The following is a 9,926-nucleotide window of genomic DNA, read 5'->3' as shown; positions in this document are numbered from 1 at the left end:
CATCAGCTTTACTCACCACACTTACTTATTCACCCGCTTTGTCTTCAGCGGGTGTGTCGGGAAGATGAGCATCATAGAATGTAGGGCTCATTTTTCTGTTGTTGTTTTGTTAAAGGTAGGAAACAAAAATCAGAAGACATCAAATTAGAACTGAAAATTGCGTGCCTTATTATTTCCCACTAAAATGCCCTCAAAATTGCCCCTTGTTTAATGAGAAGAATGAACCAAAGCATTGTTGCGATGGAGACAACGCTCTGGTGAAATTTACCCACATATTTCTCTGTTATAGCTTTGCCTTACTCTCAAAACACTCTGATAATAAGCAAGATGGCCGTCCAAAAACAAGGAAAATGCCTTGAGCATCCCAATGACCTGTTACCATAACCTTTATTCTTAACTTTTGACTGAACCAATTCTGCTCTAGTGGCCATTGCTTTGATTGTGCTTTCTTCAGTATTGTACTGGTAAAACCATGTTTCATCTCCTGTTACAAAACTTTCAGGAAATGTTCCAGGATCTTGATCCCACATGTTTTAAAATTTCCATTGAATACTCGCTTATATGCAGCTGATCTGGTCACAATAGTTTCAGCATCTGTCAAGTAGAAAGTTTGCTCAACTTTGTCGGTCTAAATGTGTAAGCTGAACCAATTGAGATGTCTATGGAATTAGCTATTGTTTCTGCTGATGTCAGTCCTCTTCAATTAGCGCACTGACATTTTTGTTTGCGTGAAAGTTGAGGTGGATGGTTTTCTGTTGTGAACGTCCTTCTCAGCACAGGGATTGTCCCCTTAAACTTTTCATATGATTTTGCCATTTTCCCACCCAAGCTGCACTATAAATTTGATGTTGGTCGTGGTTCAACGTTCTCAGAATTTATGTTGATTGGATAAAGGCTTTTTTCAGACTGATGTTTTATCCTTTTTAGTTCCTCAAACTTGATCCTGTTCAGACATATAACAAATTAATACAAGTTTGTTGTGGTACAAAAAAAATTGAAATCTATGCATAGGTTTTCTTAATGTCCATGTTCCATGAACTTTTTGAAGACCTTTCATATTTAGATAAAATTTCTAGGAAGGTATTATAAATTAAAACTGTATATGTAGGTATTTCTTAGATTATCAAATTCTATAGGTAAGTAATAGTGTTTATGTTTGGCTTTTGAATGCAGTGAATAAGAGAAATAAGAACTTTTTCAAAGCACTTATATGTAAATGTTATATATAACATTATCACATTTTTCAGTATAAATATCCTGATAATTTTTTAGTTGACAAAAAGAACTTTGCACCTTTTAGCAGTTTAGTAGTATAAAGGTAGTAAATATCATTACTTGCTTTTTACAAATGGTTAATAGAAATAGATAAATGTCAGAAAAAACCATACACATTTAATAAAAGCTAATACTCATTTTCTATGTGGATAATGCAGAATTATTAGGTTATGTTGTTGTAAGGTGTCATCCAATTGGGTCAAGCTCATAGCAACCCTTTGGCAGTAGAATGAAACACTGCCCCGTTCTACTTCATCTTCATAATTGTTCATAATTGCTTTATGTTAGAGACTATAATTGCGCCCATGTGCCAATCTGTCATGTCCAACTTCTTCCTCTTTACCAAGCATGAACTCCTTGTCCAGGAACTACACTCTATTGATAACATGTCCAAAGCATGTAACATGAAATTCATCATCCTCATGTCTAAGGAGCATTTTGGCTATACTTCTTTGAAAATAGATTTATTTGTTCTTCTGGCAGCCCATGGTACTTTCAGCTCTCCTTACTAACAACTTAATTCAAATGCGTCAATTCTTCTCCAGCCTCTTTTATTTATTATTTTTATAGCACAGTTAATCTTAGGAGTTACTCATTAAAATTTACTTAGAATGAAATTTAAACAAGTAACTACTACACTTCACTATCAGATGGTGTACAGATTTCTCTCAGAGAAATTGATACAAGATTAGTCCCAAGAAGTTGGACATTAAAGATTTCCCAAATGTCCAACTTTTCAGAAAAGTTATCTATCACTCCATTATCCACACCAACTACCACTCCTCCCCTTACATTACAGTGTTTGCAATTCCCTACAATTTCCACACAGAATTCACAGCATGAAGAAATATGACACACGTATTCGTGAGTACTGGTAAGTTTCAAATGCAACATTCACTAGGCTGCAGAAGCTTGTGAAATCACCCCCCACTGAATCATGCAATCCAAATAGGATCTTTCCCCCATATTCTTACCTAAACCCATCAGGAAAATAAAGGTCTTTGGTGGGAGTAATAAATGCTAATGACCATTGTTAGGTGCTGCCAAGTTGATTTGGACTAATTGTGACCCTGTGTACAAAAGAAGGAAACACCACACAGTCCTGTACCATCCTCATAACTGGCCCTATGTTTAGCCAATTGTTGAAGCTACTGTGTCAATCCATTTCCTGGCAGCCTCTTGTATTCATCATCCTGCTTTCACATGCATATGAGGTGATTGAAAATGCCATAGCTAGGTCAGCCACACCTGTCTCAAAATAACACCTTTGCTCTTTAATATTTCAAAGAGGTCTCCTGCAACAGACTGTTCAAATGCAAATACTCCATTTTATTTCTTGACTTTTGATTCCATGAATATTGATTGTAGATCCAAGTAAAATGAAAGTCTAACAATATCAGTCTTTTCTCTGTTTTCATGATGTTGTTAATTGGTTCAGTTGTGATTTTGGTTTTCATTACACTGATCTGTATCCATACCAAAGGCTGTTGTCTTTAATCTTCATAGGTAAGTGGTTCAAGTCCTTAATTTTCAGCAAATTAAGTTGTGTTATTTTTAATACGCCTTCTTCCAAGCCTGGTAACATGTTTTTCTTTATATAGTCCAGCTTCTCAGATAATTTGCTAAGCATACAGACTGAATAAATCTGGTGAACAAATAGAACCCTAATGTATCCTTTTCTAATTTTAAACCATTTAGTTCTCCTTGTTGTGTTAGAACAAATGCCTTTTAGTATATGCTCAGGTGTACTACACAAGCACAGTTGTGAATTCCCCTTCTAAGTAATGTTAGCCATAGGTTGTTATGATCCACAGAGCCGAATACCTTTGCATAGTCAGTGAAGCACAAGTAAACATCTTTCTGGTATCCTCTGCTCTCAGATCCATGTAATACCCACAGTTCAACATCATCTTTTAAATCCAGCTTGAATTTCTGACAGCTCGCTCTTGGTATACTGCCACAATCATTTTTTAACTATATTCAAAAAAATTTACTTCTATGTGATACTAATGATATTAGTAACTCATATATTCTGTTGGGTCATCATCCTTTGAAATGTGCACAGATGTGGATCTCATCTAGTCAGTTGGCTAGGTTTCTGTTTTTCAAATTTCATGATATATACTAGTAAGTTCTTCCTTGCTGCATCAGTTTGTTGAAATATTTCAATTGGTATTCCTTCCAGTTTTTAGAGCCTTGTTTATCGCTAATTCATTTAATATATCTGGGTCTCCTTCCTATTATAGATAAGAAATAAGAAGCCTATACCTAAAGTAAAATAGGGAGCTTTAAAATCCATCTTTAGATGAACGTGTCTACATTGAACAACGTATTTATTCTAAGTACAGCATGCCATATTATTGTTAAGTGCCATAGTAGCCAAATATGTATGTGTATACATTTTTTTTCCTTACCCTTATTCTTGGAACATCTACTTACTTATGCACATCTCAGTAAAATAGAAATGTTGGATTTCTTTGTTTTTTGGAAGAACTGTACTCCTTCTCCTCTTTCGAAATTTACCCTTTTAAAACTCCTAAGTGTAGTGTGAAATGACAAAATGCAGCAGCATGAAATAATAATTAAAATACGAAGGTGCTTTTTAATTTCCTTCCTTCTGATCAGTTCCCCTAGTCACTCTGCTTCAGTTACCCTAACTTTCCTCTTTCCTCTTTCTCTCGCTTTCTCATACGTGCCAGTTTTGGTGAGAAGCCAGTTTTGAAGAAAGGGAACTTAAGATAATGATAATTACATGTTTCTTATATAAATGCTTTCTAAAGAAGTCACCAGTGAGAAGTCTTACACCTCAAAGCCAAAAGCAGTTTTAGACCTTCTAAAATCAGTTGGCAGCAAGCCATCTGCAAATAGTACTTACAAGCCCAAAATAGGAATTTGTTTCTTTTATTCCTAATTAAGATGTTTAAGCAATGTCAGATGACAATGTGACATGAGCATTAAAATCTTGCATTGCTTTAACTAAGTAATTATGTTATCATTAATATAGTAGAAATCCAACATATATATTTTCCCCCTAACCCCCATTGGTTTTTGGGTTTTTTAAAAAAAATTTTCATTTAGGCACCTGTTATGTTCCTACTTCTGTTAAACACTGCTCACTACATTATGAAACAAATGGCTAGAGCAAAGAGGCAAACAGCCTGGGTGGTCTAGGCAGAAGTTCACTGATTGACAACACCCTAACGTGTGACCCAAACAGGTCACCATTCTGCAGACTTCAGAAACAAGGTTTTTCCCTCCATATGAACATATCCAGTTGTGAGGACCCAGAATTAAAATAACATTTGAAAAATGTGTAACCAATACCTACCACTAGGGAGAATATAATACAAAAAAGTGAATAAATATATAGTAAGATATAAGAATGCTAATCATCAATAGAAGCATAATTATTCTTTCATCTTTCCTTTAAAATGCGATGTAACTAGTATTATTTATGGAAGTAGAAACTGAAGCTAAGCATTTTTATGAAAATATAAAACTGCTCATTTTAATTTTTTAGTTTGGTGTTTGATAATATGGTTATCAAATTAATAGTTATTATGTAAAGAGGGTAGTGTGAAAATAACAGTATATCAAAAGAATGTTTTAGTAGTGTTCACCACTATAAATTGAAGTTGGTCACTGAGTAAGAATTAGTTTCTAAATAAATCCATGTGCTCTACCAGATAAATTGGTTGATCTGGCTCAGGATCCATGTTACAAGTAAAGTAATTCTCATGAAGAAGCAGAGAACAGCTATTCCAAGAGTATAGATCTGTTGGCAGGTATACTAACATTTGCTTATTACTTCATCGCCCTACTTGATTTATTAAGATATGTATTATTTTGGCAGACCTGAGTCTGACATTGTCAGAGGAACTTATTTTAAGCTTTGCTTGGCCACCAACTCCCATATATATAAGGACTTAATCTGTGAAAGTCAATAATCCTTGTATTATGATTTGTGTTTCACCTATACTTGTTCAACCTCTCTAAATTCTGTTTTAAATACATCACCATGGCTAAATCAAGGACACTATAAACCAGTGGTTCTCAACATTCCTAATGCTGTGACCCTTTAATACAGTTCCTCATGTTGTGGTAATGCCTGCAACCATAAAATTATTTTTGTTGCTATTTCATAACTGTAATTTTACTACTGTTATAAATTGGGCGACCCCTGTGAAAGGGTCGTTCAACCACTAAAGAGGTTGAGAACCACTGCTATAAACAGAAGGACTTTATACTCCAAGGAGGTGATTGATAAGATTCTCTACATTAAAATAACAAAGGCATATCTCAGGTGAGCCAGAGGCAGATTGAAAACAGTGACTTGGGAGTGGGTTTTCCATTTGCACTTAATCCTAGATCCAGTCTAAGAACAATTAGTTCTTATGACATGGTGCTATTCCAATACGCTCACTGATTAAGGAAACATGGACATTATAGGTGCTAGAGCAAAGTGTGGTGAAAAAAATTGGATGGTGCGAAGTTTTCAGAAATTGTAGCAACTGAGGTCGTAAAGGCTTGTTTCCAAACAAGCAGCCATCTAACTAACATGTCAACTAACCCCATATGGAAGAAGCATACCAACATCCGTGATCTGATGAGTAGAAAAGATATAATCTAAATATGAAGGAGGGAATGGTATCAGAACTTAAATTGTGAAATTCTGGTTTGCAGAAAACATTCACAGAATCTACACAGGGAATAAGCCTCTGGTGATTCCCTTCTGACCATAAGTTAGAGATAGGAATAGCCTGGTTATCTGACAGGAAATATTGCAGAGATGATTATAATAAATTAAAATGATTAATCTGGCTTGAATGGTTGAAATCTTGTCATTTGATCTCCCTTTGGAGACACTCGGAGCTTGGACCTGTTTTTAAATTTTTTCTGGGGTTTTTGTTTGTTTGTTTTCCAGATTGAGGCATATCTATAGTGTATTTTGTTATTGTTGGTAGCATTCTTGACTTTCTGTTATGTATCTCTGGATTTTTTTGGTATATGAAACCCAGATTGGGTGAATCTACAGAGTTCGTGGGGGGTTGGCAGGGATGGGAGGGGGTAATAGTTAACAAGGAATTCAAGAAGAAAGAAAATGTTTTTTTAAATGATTGTAGTAGTGATTGTACAATGACACTGAACCATGGAATGGTATGATGTCTGGATTATGTCCTAATAAAATGATTTGGGGGAAAAAAAACTAGAACTTATGCACACACAACGATACATTTACTCCGTGAAGCTTAGGGGAACTGATGTGAAATATGGAAATCACAGAATCTTAATTTCCCATCATATGCTCACTATAAAGTATAAGCTGTTTGAGTGAAATTGAAAAAGAATTTGCCCATAATATTTACATTTTTCCTCTGCTTTCTTTACACAATTTTACCATATCCTTCCATTAAAAGCAAATTTTGTAAAAATATTACACAAATTGAATTCAGAACAAAATGGAATATAGCCTATCCCCTGCAAAAGCTTTCTCTTTCTGCTAGTAGAAGATGCCAATACTTAAAGAAGGTTAAAACTTCAAGGAAAATATATACATTAATAAGATCTTACCTAAAGTAAAAACAGTCTTGATTCCGGAGTTAAATCTTTTCCACTTTTTGTAGCATCAGTCTTTAAATATTTATTTGCCCTATTATGCTACAACATATTATATGATTGGCTAAGAAGAGTTTTATAACTATTATAAATTTAACAAAATCTAAAAATGTTTTACATTAATAACTAAATTAATCACTGTAACAATAATGTGATTTGTACTTTTTATTCTGCTCTGCTTACTGAGCAAAGAAAGGAATAGATTTCTAGTTGGTGCTGCTGAGACATCCTTTGGAGTATGTCATGCACCCAAACCTTATACATTACATTTATTCTTGAGGAAAGTACACACACACACACACACACACACACACAAGGGTTAGTCAGAAAGTATTTCTTACTAGGGTACCAGTTCAAACATGCATGGATTTCTCTCCTCCCCCCCCAAAAAAACCCGTGTTTATCACGTCACACCACCCCCTTCTCTGGGACTTGTTCCTTTTCTAAGTCAGATCTTCTCTCACTTTTTTTTATTAAAGCATGTTTAAACATGTCTCTGCCATCAGTGGATGAAAACAGGCACATACTCTCAGTAAATGCGTATCTTAGTTTCTTTACATTATTTAAAAGGGGGTGGGGGCGGGAGGTTCAATGAAAATTGTTTTCTAAGGACATCTGCTGAACCAGTTAAATAAATTCAAGGCAGAGAGAAATCAGTTCAGATGGTTATGGTAACTTTTTTTGATATTTTAAAGTGGTAATCTTGATAGATTATCTCAAAGGGCACAGGATGATCATGAAGGCTTACAGTGAAGATGGTTTTTTTGAAAAAGGAAAGAAATAGAAAAGTGCAGTGGATTAAAGACCAGGAACATTGCGCTGAGATTTTTTTTTTCCATAACAATATCCCTGCTCATACTTTGAGGGTAGCAATGGCTCTCTTAAAAGAATTGCCTGGGAAACCTTTTACCATTTCCACCCTGCAGCCCTGGTCTTACCCTTCAGACTTCTTTTTATTTCCAAAACTCCAAGAACTTGTTAAAGAAACACGATTTGAGTATCTCAAGGATACCAAACTGCCGTTTTGAAATGATATAAATAATTGAATACAGAATTCCCCAAAGAGGCGTTAGAAAGAATGAAACAGCACCTTCACAAGTATACGTATATTTAATCTGTCAGCAAGTAAATTTCAACTCATAGTGACCCTGCAGAACAGGTTAGAACTGCCCTTACAGGTTTCCCAGATTAGAAATCTTTACAGGTGGATAAAGCCTATTCCTTTTCTTCCACAGAGCAGCTGGTGGTTTCAAAAGCCACTCGGACTCCTAGTTGAAGGATATGCTAAAACCAATTGCTTCATATTTTGATATTTTTGTTAAATAATGGTGTCTCTGGTTTGTATCAATACTTTTTTACTTACCTCATCTGCATGTTAAGAATAGCTCCAAAGCCCACATGGAAGAAGCACACCAGCCTGTGTGATCACGAGGTGTCGAAGGAATGAGGAATGGAGCATCATTAGAACAAAAAATTCTTATCATAGTGAATGAGTGGGGGAGTGCGGAGTGGAGACTCAAAGCCCATTTGTAGGCCACTGGAGATCCCCTTTACAGAAGAGTCTTGGGGAGGAGACGAGCCAGTCAGGGTGCGATGTAGCAATGATGAAACATACAACTTTCCTCTAGTTCCTAAATGCGTCCTCCTCCCCCCCATCATGATCCAAATTCTACCTTGCAAGTCTGGCTAGACCAGAGGATGTACACTGGTACAGATAGGAAATGGAAACACAGGGAATCCAGGGTGGGTGATCCCTTCAGGACCAGTGGTGTGAGTGGTGATACTGGGAGGGTAGAGGGAGGGTGGGTTGGAAAGGGGGAACCAATTACCAAAGGATCTACATATGACCTCTTCCCTGGGGGACGGACAACAGAAAAGTGGGTGAAGGGAGACATCGGACAGGGCAAGATATGACAAAATAATAATTTATAAATTATCAAGGGTTCATGAAGGAGGGGTGAGCCGAGAGGGAGGGGAAAAAATGAGGAGCTGAGGCCAGGGGCTTAGGTGGAGAGCAAATGTTTTGAGAATGATGAGGGCAATGAATGTACAAATGTGCTCTACACATTGATATATGTATGGATTGTGATAAGAGTTGTATGAGCCCCCAATAAAAAAATTTAAAAAAATAGCTCCTCTGTTACTGAAAAAGGACATCCTGCTTGGTAAATCAGAAGGGCAGCAAAAAAGAGAAAGCCCTTTGATGTGATAGATTGATAAGATGGCTGCAACAATGGGCTCAAACATAACAATTGTAAGGCTGGTGCAGGCCTGGGTAGTGTTTCCTTCTGTTGTGCTTAGGGTCACTGTGAGTCAGAACTGACCTAACAACCACCAATTTAAGAAACTTACAGGGGCAGCCTTTGAACTGTTAGTTTATTATAACCCTTTTTAGAAATGTGAAAATTAAGTAAATGTGTTTTCCCTTTAATAGATAGGGTCGAGAAAATGTAACTATTTGCAATGAAACTGCCTGTTTTTACCATAGTCGTCTCCTTAATAGGTCTATATTCTGATTAAAGATTCTCACATTTCTTTTTATCTACTTTACCAAGTTGAAGCTCAAGTGATTGTGAAGATTAGATCAAGTGATTCAAATAATAATAATCTACTGTATTCCTTCCTTTTACGGTATATCTTTAAAGAAAGATCCTTGAACCAATATCAAAAGTATCACCCAGAAACTTGCTAGAGGTGTAAAAATTTTTGATGTCCTACCATAAACTTCTGGATCAAAATCTCTGAACCTAAGACCCATCGTTTTGTGCTGTACTGAGGCCTGTAGGAAATTCGGGTACACCCTTAGATTTGAAAATCACTACTTTAGCCACAGCCCCCACTTTTATAATGTCCTATGTGTGTCCAAGTAGAACTACACTCTATAGGGTTTCTTTCTTTTTTTTTAAATCATTTTATTAGGGGCTCATACAGCTCTTTTCACAATCCATACATCCATCCATTGTGTTAAGCACATTTGTACATTTGTTGCCATCATCATTCTCAAAACATTTGCTTTCTACTTGAGCCCTTGGTAT

Source organism: Echinops telfairi, unplaced genomic scaffold, assembly GCF_000313985.2.
Source record: "Echinops telfairi isolate 266 unplaced genomic scaffold, ASM31398v2 ScPeMD7_18;HRSCAF=68, whole genome shotgun sequence".
Taxonomy (NCBI): Eukaryota; Metazoa; Chordata; class Mammalia; order Afrosoricida; family Tenrecidae; genus Echinops; species Echinops telfairi.
The sequence above is the reverse complement of the archived record's forward strand: the minus strand, read 5'-3'. Positions refer to the sequence as shown.